The 17,155-nt window shown below is 38.2% G+C and overlaps 1 protein-coding gene across 1 annotated transcript in view; it reads right to left on the reverse strand.

Annotated features, from left to right (window-relative positions):
• Positions 1–17,155, reverse strand: part of LOC138704994 (isocitrate dehydrogenase [NADP] cytoplasmic-like) — a 216,327-nt gene that overhangs the window by 189,213 nt on the left and 9,959 nt on the right. The gene's annotated exons all lie outside the window — the stretch shown is intronic.

Genomic DNA, 17,155 nt, shown 5'->3' on the forward strand with positions numbered 1-17,155 from the left:
TTTAACATTTAATGAATCACAAGCAGGAACTCACGTGTAAAACACTACAGAATCGTCTGCGGGATACCAAAATCACGTGACTTAGGTTTCCAATGTTGATACACTGCGCAGTAGACCAAGACCGCTCTATGTATATATTTACTCTATTCCTTAGACTGAATTGTTATCTTGAAGGATGACAATAATATGGTATGCTTAAGAACAGAAATGTTTACTTCAACAAGGTATTTCTGTTGTCTGTGTATGCTAAATGGTATAGCCTGTGATTATAATGAATATTGTAACGGTAAACATTAAAACGAACATCATCTTGAAGAGGAGAAAATACTGTTAAGCATATGTTAAGGCCACTGGTCGAGAGTAGGGGTGGTCGTCTTATAAGACGTTAGGTTCCATTCATCTTATGGAAGTAAAATTCCGTAGTGAGGAGGGGTCGGATCAAAAATATGGTCTTGTAGGGCCAATTCATAGACATTCTTAGCGCGGGATTCCGGTGGATGATCAGCGAACTAACGTTTTTCGTATTCATAAACCAATGTTACCGACATGATAATGATATGAATCCTGTGAAAGTAATCAGTCGATAGCCGGGGCTAGTTTAGCATTCTCGTAGCGCGAGCTAGCGAAATGTCTATGCATAGCACCCATAGAGACGTTTAATTATATAGGCCTACTTAGATTTCATCTTATCAATCTTCCACTCTCTTCCTATCTTTCTTCGTCTCTCTCTCTCTTTACGAAGGGCTGTACAACATTAATTTATGTTCATTACCAGACAGCGGATTTTCAGTCCCGATACTGAACGTTAGGTGTACATCAGCTGCACGGAGGTCATTGAGTTCATTGCTATGCTCCCTCCGTACGCCAAGGCACGTGACGTCTTTTCGCTGTGTAGGGACGGAAAATCCGCTGTCTGCTCATCAGTAGGGACCGGATTTTTATGTAATTACATATTATATTCCTTTCAACCTAACCGTATATAAATAACAAATCTTTGCGAATCTTGTAATTACCATTAATATATTAAAATTTGATACTACATATTTTTACATATTTATCCCACATTACATATTATGACTTGGTATTACATAAGTCCACATATTTAGGGATTTTATTCACGTTTACTTCTCTAAAAGAAAGAAAAACAACTTCTGCTGGAGAAGTTTACAATTTGAAATACACAGATTTAGAAAGCCTTTTTACCTATCCAAGAAAGGGTATATTTCGGGACGAAACATAACGTTCTTAGTTCCAGGAAGTAATAGAGGTTCTCACCCCATATCGCCCATTGTAAATATGAGTAAAAAAAGGCAACGTTTCTCATACCTTGTATTGTAAAAATCACTCAGAAAGTAGCGTTGCCTCACTCGTGTGGTGGAGTGGGACAAGGACGACATAATTTTGTCTCTAACTATAATTGTTCTGCACACGTCTTAACAAGCCATTCCCATGCAATTTGCAACCTTACCTACCCTCTTCCTAATCCTTCCATGGAAAACCCGTGTCAAGTCTGATATGAAAGTAAAGTAGCCGATTTTTGTAAAGAAGTTGGAGTAAAGGAAGAAACTGGAAAGATATTGAAAGATTAAAATAAATAGCTTTTCAGATTATTGCTCGACCTCTTTACTTTGAATTTAGTAGACCTATACGGAAATGGGATTTTCCGAGCAATTACAAAGTATGGTTCTCGGCTGGAATAATCCTACCCCTCTGAATGAGACAGGAATACCAATTTTCAAAGAACAATTTATAAATGTCTGTAGTTTGACGTTTTAGTAGGTACCGGTACTTTGTTTCTTACAGGGAGCAGCTAAAATGCATGTGTCCCACATCTTTTCTTATTTTCTCCTAATCCAGTAAAACTAAACAGGCTTGGAGTACTGTTGCGTCATTCATTTCACTCAGTTCTCTAGTTTTAGTACTTACAGCATAAAATGCAAGTGAGTTTATCTACTGCTGTTAACTGACTAAAATGGCCCCTGTATCTTCAACCCTAACGACAAAAATAAAATCATGGATTGTAGTGGACGAAGCTTTCCCTATAGATGGAAAAATAGTAATGTGTCAAGTGTACGGTAAAAAAGTCGGGTGCTCTATGAAATCACAACCTATCCTATCTATACCTGCCAGATATTGATATTAAATATTTTCATGATTTTACATATTTTGGTACATATTATGCTTATATTTCTTACATAAATATGTACATATTTCACACCTTCATATTACATAGAAATTCGGTCCCTACTTATCAGTATCCACAAATCGCAATATCAGCACAATCGTAGATAATTTTATTGGATTATTTTACGACGCTTTATCAACTGCTGTGGTCATCTAGCGTCTGATATAAAGGTGATAATGCCGGCGAAATGAGTCCAGAGTACAGCGCCAAAAGTTACCCAGTATTTGCTCTTAATGGATTGAGGGGAAAACCTTGGAAAAAACCTCAACCAAGTAACCACATCGCTACAATTCGCACGCGTACCGAGACAAAAAAAAAAAATCATTTTAGTCTCTGAGAAAGTGTTGAGTCTCACGCAAGTACTGGGACTTAACATTGCCTCTACATCATGACAGTCAAAAGGATACATGAATTCAATTCTTTTCTGGCAATCTTAAAACTACAGACCGGCACAGTATGAAGAAAATATTTCAATGCTAAAATATATTCGTTCCTAAACTATTTAGAGTATGTTTACATAATTATTTACAAAATAAGCCTTGAAACGAATAATGTTGTCTTATTTAATATTCTATCAAATAAAATACAATAACTCTGCATAATTAAAAATTTTTAACACCACCAAATCCTTCACACAACTAACTTATGAACATATATATGAGTAGCTTATATCAAAGACGGACATCTGACCTCAATCGAAATTTAAATAGCTGTGGTTTTTTATACAATTTTTCATGCTCTTTCCAGTTATAGTGAAACCATATGCAAACTCTAACACTATATTTATAAAATAAGTTGTGTTAAATATTAGAAAGAACACTGTGAATTAAAAAATTGCCTCTAGATCAAAACTATGGAGACGACAGATGTCCGTCTTTGATATTAAGCTACTCATATATATATATTTTTCGTTGTTGGTAACTCTATAGCATCTATTAGATGCTTTACGGTTGTGCTAACAGATGGAGTTACTTGTCGACAATGTGGCGCTGAAACGTGTGTTCAGGTTACTGTCCAGCAACAGTCCTGATGTATTTTTATATTTGTAATGAGTGGTTAATTAATATTAACCCGGCACACTCACAATCACACTCAGATTCATACAAATTTCCAGACTCTAGACACCCAGGGAATTCTTCAAGTAAAATTCACCGAGAGCCAAATCCGGGAATCGAGCCCGGGACCTCCTGATCTGGAAGCCAGCATGCTGACCAAGAGACCACTGAGGCAATCGAACCTATATTTTCTGGCGAAATATTACACCTTCTCTCAATTTACATTGTTTTGTACAGACCAGACCCAGAAATAAAAGTTGGGTCACCTAAATTTACTAAGTTCCAGATACAATGCATTGCGCATGTGCAGTAAACAAGAGCGCCTTAACGTAAGCTACTCGTGGACAGTCCTGCGAAGCTTGTTGACTACATAGAGCAGATCTGTTATCACGACTCGGCCCAGTTTTTAATTCCGTATCTGTACGATGAAAAGCTCCGAAGTGAGAAAAAAATGGGATAAATTAAGTAGGCAGCGAAATTGATGATTGAAACTAGTTTCAAACATTAATTTACTCATATAAATTAGACAACGCAACATAGAAAGACTTCACTGGATTCAGAAGAATGAGCAAAGATGGAATAGAACAAATTATTATTATTATTATTATTATTATTATTATTATTATTATTATTATTATTATTATTATTATTATAGCTTCTCGAGGCCAATGACTAGAAAAGGAAATTTGGATATTTCACTTGCCTTTGGGAATCCCGGAATGTTGATGGAAAGTGTAGCTTGGGTTTTTCAAACGTTTTCCGGGAAATATCTCTATTGTCTCTGGAAGTTCCGGTTCAGTGGTAGTTATAGAAATATTAACGGAGAAGAAAAATCGTGCAACATATGGAAAAATATGAAACTTTTGTATGCTATATGAAAACGTTTTACAAAATAGTATGAGATATGAAAATTGTTTGGCGTTAATTTATTGAATTCTACACATCGTAAGTAGCAAAAAAACTTCGTTCCCATATAGCTAGCAGTTAATGGTTTAGAACAGCGGTCATTAGGACATGCACCCTCAGTTTAACGTCTCTTACCATCGGATAAGAGAAGTACTATCGTACATCCGTGGCTGCTGGTGGATATGCTTTCTCCCTCTCCCTTCTACACGACGGTGCATATTTTGATACACTCCTTACCCGTTACCCATTTCAGCGAGAGCTGAAGACCACTGGTTTAGAATATGAAATTACATATTTTGTCTGTCTCTACTTACAACAAAAATCGCTCCATTGTACAGTACGAAGCAGTGGTGAACTGAAAAAGACAAGGGAAACCAAAATACCCTAGAAGAAATGTTCCACAAATTTGTTGCAGATCAGAAAACTCTCAGGATCTTTCCAGGATCGAACCACGGTACCTTCTGATTGGAGAATGTCGTCTGATTGACTGAGGTATATCAATCTCTAGTGTGTGCTTTTTGTATATATACATTAATTCCTACATGACCCTATTTGAATTAGACATCTTTAATGTATGTTTTACTACGGATTTCCATGTAACTGACTGTAATGTTTACGAGCAGTCAATAGTCACGAGACAGATTGGCTGACAGACAATGCAACCTTCCCCTCACCCTGTTGCGCGTCTTTAATGAAGACAAATGGTCATATGAAAATTAAATCCTTCCTCTGTGCCAATTCGTGACTGCTTCGAACGCAGAAGTGACTAAATCCTGTAATTACCTTGCAGCTGGGAAAAATACAGACAGCATTTTAGTGAACTGTGACTATTACCCAATTGGAACGAGACTTCACTTTTGGCCGAAATTTCAAAGTTCATAATGAAGTTCTGTAACCTTTGTATGATCTTCATACTTTTACAGAAATATAGAAGCAATGTAAAATCGACAAGAGGCATGAGTTTAAGATTTTTTTTTTAAATTAGGAAAGTAAGTGTAAAAACGTTAATCCGTTCTTGGCGACTTTCTGAGTACCGCATCTTAGGTGGCTCCTTAATGAAGGTAACAAAACTTACATATATACGTAACATTAAACAAGAGATGGCGACTGATAAAGTTAAGTCCTACCAGAAGTCGACCTTCTCACTATTTTCCAGATAGAGATGTAGTCAGGCAAGAAGACGTCTGGCTGGGCATGCGTATTTACACCAAGACCTACGTTTGTCGCAATCCTATATACAGTCAACTCCGGATATAGTGAACCTCTGAGGACTTGAATATTTCGTTCACTATATCCGAGGTTCACTAAATCCGAAGTGTCTCTCCCCTAACCTTAAACGACAGAAATGAATGAAATTGTGAACAAGAAAATAAAATACTATCCAGTAATTAAATTATTTAATTTGTGTCGAATGGATTACACTGTGTACTGTTACTCACAGTTGATTTACTTAAACTATGCTGTCGAGCCACGTCCGCTTGCGAAAGACCACGTTCGTTGTCACTTATAATCGCCTTATCTTCCAAAGAAAACACTTTAAGCTTCGACATTTTCATACAGTGCATTCACTCTTAGAACACTAGAAACATACTGATCAGGTAGAAATGACAAACGCTGTTATAGTGTGACTGCGTACTCAGCCTTGGAATTTCCCGAGTCACTTAATGGAAACTGGGAGGGGGTTGGAGTTTGAAAGCCATCGGAATCTTACCTTCATTTATGCTCTGAACATAAAGTCCCCTTTTAATAAGAGAAGGCAATTTCATTTTCCGTTGTTTCGATGCTATCCGTCATAATGGAAATGTTTCTAAGAACAAAAGACAACCCTTTGACGGTGGAAGATTAGAAATAGAGAACAAAATTACAACCCTTCAATGGTGGAGTGAGGCAAGGTCGTCACGCGTTGCCTAGATTTACAGTACAGCTCATTGAATAGGAATCACTAATCCTGCCTTTGTCCTTTGACTAAAGGAGTAATAAACTTAGAATATTGTTCTCAACACTTTCTTTCAATTTTATACAAGAATGTCAGACTTCAAATAAGAATTTGTCAGGATACAACTTGTATAACTTCAACTTTTAAGGTTCACTATAAGCGAAGCGAGGTTTCACTATAAACTGAAATATTAATGTACTTTTTAATGTACAGGGTAAACTAGGATCTATTGGACAGTCGGGCATGTTGGACACTTTGTACTTTAACGTGTTATCTCGCCACTTGTGGGCACCACATTCTGCTATAAGGCAATGACAGAAGTGGCTACTTCCGTCATGGACTGCTATAAGGCAATGACAGAAGTGGCTACTTCCGTCATGGACTTCTAGCAGAATGTGGTGCCCACAAGTGGCGAGGTAACACGTTAAAGTACAGTGTCCAACATGCCCGACTGTCCAACAGACTCTAATTTACCCTACGGGTCGAGACCAACGGTTTAGGTTCACTATAGCCGAATGTTCACTATAACAGAGTTCACTATATCCAGAGTTCACTGTATACTCAAAGATACACACCAGAGTAGCCTATATGTCTCGATTCATGTGTGTGTTGTTTTATCTTTTGCTTTTATGGAAGTGCTGGTATGGAAGGTAGTAAATCTAGTCTCCACCGCAAAGTTTTAAAAAGCAGCACGCCAGTCTGACCAAGCAAAGTGACCAGCCACAGACAGCGTATTCCGAATCTCACCGGTCCGGTGGCATCAATGACGTCACGTTGCAGCGAAATAAGGAACAAAACTGCTGGAAGGATCGATGGCTGTCATGGCGACTGTACAAGTTGTTGTCTGTGCTACGCTAGCAAAATTTTGCGAAATTTTCGTACTCCCATCTGGTTCAAAGAAAAGTTAGCATAAACAATTTATTTCTTGAACCGGTAGTAATAACGGGTCCGTTGACATGTTCGCTCACAAGCCATTAACATATTGTTTTTACGTTGTGCTCATTACAAACAATACAGCAGAACTAAAGCAGAACACACCGCCATGACAAAACAGTGCACGATGTTATTCGTCTGCTAATTCCCGCACTATACAAGAACCAATCAGATTCGCTGATGGCGGCTGATGGAGACTGCCACCACCTCTGCAAGTTGATGGCACCGGTGCGACACCGGTGGAGCATCAATGACGTCATCGGTGGAATTCGGAACACCGTGATGCCATCGGATTGCTCACCGGTAAGATTCGGAATACGTTCAGAGTTACTGAGGCTCTCTTGCTTCAAGCGTCATGAAACATTTCAGATACCGGTAACCTGTATATGTGGCAAAGCAATATCGAGAAGCCAGAGCTCCCACTACCACTTTTGGGACGCCTTCCTACTTGGTACGATCTCTACTCGAACATATTTATAGAAATGTTACAAAAGTATAGTCTCAGATTTACTTGCCGATCAACTGTTATCAAACACAAAAATTGTTAATAAGAGCATCGATCAAAGAATGACCGATTGAGGAAGTGTTTTTCTGGGGGGAGGAGAGACGCATTTTTCAAGAACACTTCATCGAGACAATTGAAGTCTGAATTAATGATAATGATGATGATGATAATAATAATAATAATAATAATAATAATAATAATCCGTGGCGCCACAGTCCTTGAAGGGTCCAGACCGACCAGCCGGCTGATGGCCTCACGTTTACATGCCGAAGCAGAGGGGACGATCATCCAACTAGAATGGAGGTACTGTGTGATTAGCAGGATGATGCCCCAGCCGTTATAGCTGTCTTTCGCAACCGGATTTCGCTACCTATCGTAGCTCCCCAAGTACATCACGATGCGGGGTGGCCACCGGTCCATACAATTGCCGAAATTTCATGAGAAAATTTCTCCCTCCCTATGAGGACTCGAAACAGCGCGCATTCCGTAAAGCGAGTCCTAGGCAGAATGCCTTAGACTACAACGCCAGGAAACGGGACGAAGTGTGAATTAGCTTCGGATAAAATGTCCACAATATTATAATTTTATTAAGCCCAGCATTTCGTAATTTAAACTATTGGTCACAATAAGAACATAGATAAAAATGTGCTCATTCTCGATCGAAAGCCGGCAATTTGCGTTAAAAACGAAGTGCAAGGGATTTCAGAATTGAGTTGGACAAAACAACTTACTATTGACTTTATACAGGGTGTTTCAAAAATACGGGGCATAATTTCAGGTATGTATTTCCCACATGTAGACAATCAAAATAGTTCATTACAACATGTGTCCGGAAATGCTTTATTTCCGAGTTATGGCCTTCACAACATTGAAATTCACCGGAACGTTTTTCTTTCCGCAGGTCGTTGCCGTCAAAGGAGACATTAAGAGGGTTCTCTGACAGTTCATTCCGAGGCGAAGGTTACATTCAGTGTTGTGTAGGCGTTAGACTGTGCGACATGTATTCAAATCAAGAGCTGGCAGAGATACACTTCATGTACGGTAAGGCGGACGGCAATGCTGCGCTGGCTCGTCGTTTGTACCAGGAGAGATACCGACAGCGACAATGTCCAGATCGGAAGACATTTGTACGTCTCCATTACCGTCTGTGCGAGTATGGAAAATTTAACTCTCCTGGTTTGGGAAGGGGACAACCAAGATCTACAACTCCAGAAGTACAGGAGGAGATTCTGAAGGCTGTGAACATGACTCCTTCTATCAGCACACGAAGGGTAGCGTTGCAAGTCAATGTTCCTCATACGACTGTCTGGAGGATGTTGAAAGAGTATCAATTGTATCCTTATCATTTGCACGTGTACAGGCCCTGTCACCAGCAGATTACCCTGCACGAGTTAGGTTCTGTCAGTGGTTCTTGCAGCAGTGTGGTGTAAATCCGAACTTTCCTGCCTTAGTATTATTTACAGATGAAGCACAGTTCACACGAGATGGCATAACAAATTTCCACAGTCAGCATGTATGGGCGTATGAAAGCCCACGTGCAACTGTTCCATCTCATCACCAGGTGCGGTTCTCCCTCAACATGTGGGCCGGTATCATTGGTGATCGATTAGTTGGACCCCATGTACTTGTAAACAGACTTACGAGGCAGGCGTACACAAACTTCCTGGAAAACACCATACCTCATGTCTTAGAAGACACTCCACTGATCAATCGTCAACACATTCACTTCTTGCATGATGGCGCTCCTGCACACTTCAGTCGTACGGCTCGCCGATACTTGGATCGAAGGTTTCCTGATCGATGGATAGGTAGAGGTGGCCCAATTGCTTGGCCTCCACGCTCACCTGATCTGAACCCTCTCGATTTCTATTTGTGGGGCCATTTAAAATCATTGGTTTATTCGTCTCCGGTGCCTGATTTGGAATCCCTTCGGAATCGAATTGTGGCATGTTCTGAGGACATACGCAATACTCCTGGAGTTTGGGATCGTGTTCGCAGGTCAATGAGACATCGATGTGAGGTCTGTATTCAAGCAGGAGGTGGACATTTTGGACATCTTCTGTAATGACAACGACCTGCGGAAAGAAAAACGTTCCGGTGAATTTCAATGTTGTGAAGGCCATAACTCGGAAATGAAGCATTTCCGGACTCATGTTGTAATGAACTATTTTGATTGTCTACATGTTGGAAATACATACCTGAAATTATGCCCCGTATTTTTGAAACACCCTGTATAGTATGTAGAAAACAGCTGCTCAGCCTTTAACGTTATTGATGATGGAGGAGGCGTCAAGAAGTCACATCGTCGGCTAAGAATGAAAACCCTGTATCTCATTTTTTTTCAAAAAATGTTTTTTTTTAATCGGAAGATAACTTCGTAACTCATCCGTATTCATTCATTCATAGTGTTCTGCCCAAGAGCAGGTCTTTCACTGGAAACCCAGCATTATCCAGTCTTTCCTAAGTGTAGAAACAACTGTTTCTATAATGTGCTGCACTTTACTGGCAAAATATCAAACCTCGTATGTTGTGGTGTTGCCATGTTTAGTGTGAAAACCTCGTCCGTGAGAGCTATTTCAACAGGGGTTTTTGCTAACAATTTCACATTTTCAAAGAAGATATTGTAGCTGGATCTAAGTTCAAGTAAGTATTAACCTAGGTTGAGAAATAGCATTATGTTTTTTTAATTCATTTGTCAGGATAATTCGCTTACAAAAATCAGATAATAAGATGAAAACCTTTCAGTATTGGGTTTTTGTGTAATAACCCCGTAAGTCAACACATACGACGTTTTCATTGTGAATATAAGCATTTATGTGACTACTAAATGTATTTACTAGCTTTTCTTCATTCGTTGTATGGAATGTCTTCGACTTTGCTAGCTTTTGGAAAATGAATTGCGGTGAAAGCAAGATAGGCCTACTAATAACTTACAGCAACTTGTTGAAGGAATGTAAGCCAACAAAAGACCAGAAGCTGACCAGTCTCGTCGTACTAGTTATTTTTATCACATGAAAGTAAATGATGACAACGACAGATTAAGAGTAGCTATGTAAAATGTAAAACTATACATTTCATTGATATCTCTTTTGAAGTACAAGTAAAGTGTAGTAAAAGTTTGTTTTTGAAACTGATATTTATGTTTGATTTCTGCTTCGTATTCATCTAGCATGTAGTAACCTTTTTCTGAATCCGAACTTTCAGCATATTTTTATTCGTTTTCTGTAGTAAAGGTTTAGTTTGGAACTTTATTTTGTTTTAACTATTACTCTTTTGTATCATATTTAACATTTCCCTACAAATATTACCATTGTTGTTGACTAATTCTATACTTCTTTTCTTCTCATTTACCTTTCTAATATTCAACTGATTAACATTTTTGTTTTTAATGTAGTTCATCTGCATTAAAATACTCAAAAGTAAGAGTATTACATTTAAAAATAGTGTGAAAACCTTGTAATATCAAGATAAATGAATGTTAGTGAAAAACACGTATGTCAAACATCAGAATAGAAATCTTGTATGTAATCAAGGAGCAAAGTGTGAAAATCTCGTAAGTCATTATAGACCCAACAAATAATTTTTAAACAAAAAACGACTTATATACACCAAAATCGACAGATTTTAAAGTTAACATTGTTCAAATAGGTTTAGATATATAAAAATGAAGTCTACAGACAGTTTTTTGTTCTTCCTGTAAAGTTTGGTTTTCGTGAAATACGAAGTTTTCATTCTTAGCCGACTATGTTTTGTATTCCCAACTTCTTCTGCGGTATCCATTCAATCCGGACAACCAGCTACATACAAGTTTCGAACATCTTTATCTGTTCATCATCAGAGAAAACGGGAAAGAGAAGCCCATGTGTGGGATCCGCTACCAGAAACTGTTCTCCAGGACTAAAATGGATGATTTATTATCCATGTTGAATATTAAATTTCAGTTTATCGTCTGCCTGTAGAGCCCAGCGCTTCATTCCATCACAGCCCCACAAATACGCTAGACGGCCTTGTGAAAATTATATCAGCATATACATATTTCTATTACGTTATCGGCCTACTACTGTACTATTTTTACGAAATTCTACGTTATATCATGGTTATTAGCTATTACGAGTATTTTCCTACAATCAAGTGTACAAGTATCTGTTATGCATAATGAAATTGTTGTACAATAAGGTAGGTGACGAGAATCATATATTAATCTACTGTCGATTGTTTTAAACTTCAAAGAATTCAAATGACTCCTGAGAACTATCTACTGAATATTTTTGTTCTCTTCTGGTACGTATTCCAAAAGTACGGCTGTCATAATAGACAAGTTCTTACCATATAAAATCTACACTTCTTCATCAATAATTAATCATTTTCTTATTATATTCTTCTGTTTCTATAGGTATATTTTCTGAGGGGCTTCTTTCCCCAAAGGCTTTCAACTGTCACCGAAAGAAATGCAGCAGATAATAACACATACTTTTTAATAACTGTGTCTTATGTTGTTTCCCAGTTTATTCGATGCCAATAATATGTTATTTCCCATTTTACTGAAGGTACACTATAAAAAGACATTTCAGGCTTTTTATTTCGATTAAAGTTTCATTTTATCAAGGGTGACAGTTACTTTCCTTATGTTATAAATTTCTTTTTGTCTAAAGGCGGGTAGGCTTACTTTAGCGTTTGTCATCCACCCATATGAAGCCAATAAAATTGTGTAAACTAATTTACCAACAGTCATTGTCCATGGTGCGCCATAGGAGGCTTCACTTCACTTCACTTCACTTGCGGCTTAACGACACTACTGCCTACTTAAAAGGCTACTGTGTCATAAATTCAATATTAAAAGGATCCTTGTTAAGTAACGTAGTGCATGATACTATTGAACGTATTGGATAATTAAAATTTCCTAACAACTGTTAAAAATCTAATAAGTTGAAAAAATGTAATGTAGTATTTCTTAAATCTAATGCAGTACTGTTCCTCATCCGGACTTCACCGAAACGGAGAGGAGACTGGCCATAGGAGGCTGGTCTACGCTACACCCGCGATGAGATGAAATGATGCTGGAGATTTGTTGGGATACCAGAGGGGAACCGGAGCTCCCGGAGAAAATTGTGTTACCCGGACCACATGCTTGCCAACATACTCGGGTCCACAGGATTAAGTCCAGCGCTCTAGCCACTGAATCGCCGTGGCGGCTAAGTTACAAACTATAACAATGCAAATTGAATGTAATTTATATGAGTTAGGTACTTCTTATGACAATACATTGCAAGTGATGCCATACTCCAGCATTTTTCCCCACTTCCGGTAAAAAAAAACTAAAAGAAGATCTGGTCTGTATTTCTGGTATGTTACAATTATAATTGACTTCATCAGTTAGTTCTGTCGGTAGAACAACGGACTATGGGTGGTAGAAGCCGTTCCGTGGTGGTTAAAGCATGACCTTGAATGCGCTGTGGACGAAAATGCGTCTACTCCGTAACATTTCCAGTGCTGCCACCCACGTAACCTGTGCGAGATGACTAGGCATTGCTTCAACTACGGTGAAGCTGCTTCTATGAGCTAAGGTTTAAGGCTGGGTGAAGCGAGCTTTTTCTCGTCGTCGTAACTATCAGAACGACTCTGAAGTCTCCAGTCTCCTATAAAATTTAATATAGGGTCTCTGCTGGGAGTAAACTACAAACGAAGCGTGTTGCTGACCACGAAAGCATGGCAGCTGTGTCCTACTGTCTGCTGGCTTGCACCTTGCATGTTGTCTCTCCGAACAGCGTACTGTACATAAACCTAACACAGTAACAAATTACATAGATCTGTCTTACTCTAAAATGAGAACTATAGTAGTAGACCTAACACAGCATTTTCTCGGAAGACTATTTCGTTTATATGACGTCATTCCATTTTCGACCAATGAAGTGTAATGAAATTTTGAATTCCAACCAATCACAGTCAAACATCGCGATAATTTTTCCAGCTAGATTTATCGTTATCAATTTATCGCATGGTCGTTCTTTTGTTTAGGCGGTGTTGCCAACTGTTTCCTCGTAAATTGATGAGCATGAATCCATTAAAATGTATATACACGGTTAAACTGTTTTTTCAACTTTACGCATTCAAGCAATGAATGCAAGATTGATATTTAATATTAATCAATATATTTACGCAGTGAAGGCGATGTTCAAAACGGCGCACCATGTAGACACAAAATCTTTATGCATCGTAATTGAACGTACGTTTTAAACTTGATCATTTCAATATCATTTCCAGACTGCATGCATTCATAGAAAATTGAACTGCGTAGATGCAGCTTCAGTCCCGTTACACACTACAGCGAGAATGCGTTTGTCGATCTATGGAAAATGCTTTCCTGTAGTAAGCTGAAATAAGGCAAGCTGACACATGGTCCCGCGCCCACAGGTAACTAACCTAATTGTAACCTATAAAATCTGTACTACGTGAATGAAATTAAACAATTAATAGAAAGTCAGATGTTCAAATTTATGTAACATCAGCGCATAAACCTGCATTTTTCTTTTCGCAATTGGCATTACTGGATAAGATCCAATTAAATTTCTTTATTGCAGTAATCGATATACAATCTATCTCAACTTCACAATGTCTGAATAGGTTAAGTATTCTTAAATATACAATTATTAACACTTTGTGATCGAATTTTAGGGATATATTATTTATATTTTTATTTTATTCACGAAATAGTCCTAATAAATGTCATTCGAGGTCTGAGGTTGCCCAGATAAATCCACTCGCTTCGCTCGTGGATTTATCGGGAAATCTCAGACCTGTCGTGACATTACACAGATAATTCTGTCAGCTGGTTATCAATCGCGTTCGTGAGGTGAATATTTCTGTAATCTTATTAGCCTACATGCGGACATTGTGGTTTTACGTTTCTACACATTTCCAAGTCTTACCTTGCACATTTCATATACGGATCATGCGAGGTTTGTACATTTCTGTACAATTATTATAGCGCATGCTATACACACGCGCTGAGCTGTATTAGGCCGGTACGATAATGGTGAGGTAAATTTAAGTATTACGAGTAAAATAGTGGGCCACATCAGCTCCTCTTCACATTTATCATTCATTACAGTCACGTTATCCCTCCGTCTGCGCTTAACTTTATTATTTTATGAGGGATGTATGGCTGGTGTTTACATTAACAAAATGCATTTTATTTTCGTGTGATAATGGAGAAAATATGGGAGTATAAGGGTACAGTGCATTAGTTATTCATAGATTTCAAAAGGCATATGACTCGGTTAAGAGAGAAGTTTTCTATGATATTCTTACTGAATTTGGTATTCCCAAGAAACTAGTTCGATTAATTAAAATGTGTCTCAGTGAAACGTACAGCAGAGTCCGTATAGGTCAGTTTCTTTCAGATGCGTTTCCAATTCACTGTGGGCTAAAGCAAGGAGATGCACTATCACCTTTACTTTTTAACTTTGTTCTAGAATATGCCATTAGAAAAGTCCAGGATAACAGAGAGGGTTTGGAATTGAACGGGTTACATCAACTGCTTGTCTATGCGGATGACGTGAATATGTTAGGAGAAAATCCACAAACGATTAGGGAAAACACGAGAATTTTACTTGAAGCAAGTAAAGAAATAGGTATGGAAGTAAATCCCGAAAATACAAAGTATATGAATATGTCTCGTGACCAGAATATTGTACGAAATGGAAATATAAAAATTGGAAATTTATCATTTGAAGAGAGGGAAAAATTCAAATTCCTGGGAGCAACAGTAACAAATATAAATGATACTCGGGAGGAAATTAAACACAGAATAAATATGGGAAATGCCTGTTATTATTCGGTTGAGAAGCTTTTATCATCCAGTCTGCTGTCAAAAAATCTGAAAGTTAGAACTTATAAAACAGTTATATTACAGGTTGTTCTATATGGTTATGAAACTTGGACTCTCACTTTGAGAGAGGAACATAGGTTAAGGGTGTTTGAGAATAAGGTGCTTAGGAAAATATTTGGGGCTAAAAGGGATGAAGTTACAGGAGAATGGAAAAAAGTTACACAACACAGAACTGCACGCATTGTATTCTTCACCTGACATAAATAGGAACATTAAATCCACACGTTTGAGATGGGCAGGGCATGTAGCACGTATGGGCGAATCCAGAAATGCATATAGTGTTAGTTGGGTGGCCGGAGGAAAAAAGACCTTTGGGGAGGCCGAGACGTAGATGGAAGGATAATATTAAAATGGATTTGTGGGAGATGGGATATGATGATAGAGACTGGATTAATCTTGCTCAGGATAGGGACCAATGGCGGGCTTATGTGAGGGCGGCAATGAATCTCCGGGTTCCTTAAAAGCCAGTAAGTAAGTAAGTGAGTAAGTACGTAAGTAAGTAAGTGAGTGAGTAGACTTTCTTTATCAGGGAAGTTCACGCATTACGGGCATGCTGAAGAAGTTGCCGAATACCACAGGCGTTTTAAAAGCAGTGTCTTTAAGCTGCAGTAACAATAAAACAAAGACTGATACAGTTTCCTGTCGTTAGCTAATGGGCAAACAAGTTTGGTTAATAACACATGTACAGTACTTTGGTGGTAAATGTCTCCCGTGCAGTAGAGGTTCGGCTGCAGCCACACACTTCTTATCAAAAGATTTGATGCCGATCCGGATCCATTTCTGAAGTAGGGCACATGTAAAGAGGAATTGAATGCTGCTGATGATGGGCCAGAATGATAATATCTTAGAGTGTTTAATTTTGAAATGGAGAGGAATGGCAGGTAAATTTTGTCAGGAGCTCTCTGGATCAGAGAAGGTCCCTTTCACCAGTCTCAAATCTACGACAGAGATGACCAGCTTTATAAATAATTCCCTTCCAGAATAAGCTAGAACAAGAAAATTACCAAATTTACACAAATTCTAGGAAAAATAAACAATACATTAAAAGCTAAATTAGTACAAAAATCTACAAGAATAAAAATATATAATACACTAGCATTACCTTCCCTTTTATACGGAAGCGAGATTTGAACATTAAAGAAAAAAAGACATGAACAGAATCAAAGCAACAGAAATGAACATTTTCAGGACAGCAGGATATACTCTTATAGACCGAAAAAGGAAACAAATTTTAGAACAATTACAAGTAGAGTCAGTAGAAGAAAAAATCAGCAGATACAAATTCAATTGGGTAGATCATGTAAGAAGAATGGAAAATTCAAGAATCCCAAAAATTATGATGCAGTATAAACCTAGAGGACATCGTCGACCAGGAAGACCTTTTAGAAGATTGATAGATGGGACCGAAACAGGTCTACAGAGGCCTAATTCGTGAAGGATGATGATGATGATGATGAATAAGCTGTGCTCAGGATTTTATCGCCTGCAACACAACAATCATCGGCAGATTTTGAGCTATGGGATCTCGCATTTAAAGATAGAAACTCCAACATCTGCAGACGACTTGATCCCTACTTTAAATTAAATCAAAAGGACTTGCAATCAGACGCATGTACAATATTTACAGCTGTCATGATCGCTGCAAAATTAAAGTGAATGGAATTTACAAGTCACGGTGAAGTTCCTTGTAAGCTAATCAATTTGATGAATTGAGAATTTAGAACAGCGGGCGCTACGAAGCTGACGA

Source organism: Periplaneta americana, chromosome 8 (assembly GCF_040183065.1).
Source record: "Periplaneta americana isolate PAMFEO1 chromosome 8, P.americana_PAMFEO1_priV1, whole genome shotgun sequence".
In the NCBI taxonomy this organism is placed as follows: Eukaryota; Metazoa; Arthropoda; class Insecta; order Blattodea; family Blattidae; genus Periplaneta; species Periplaneta americana.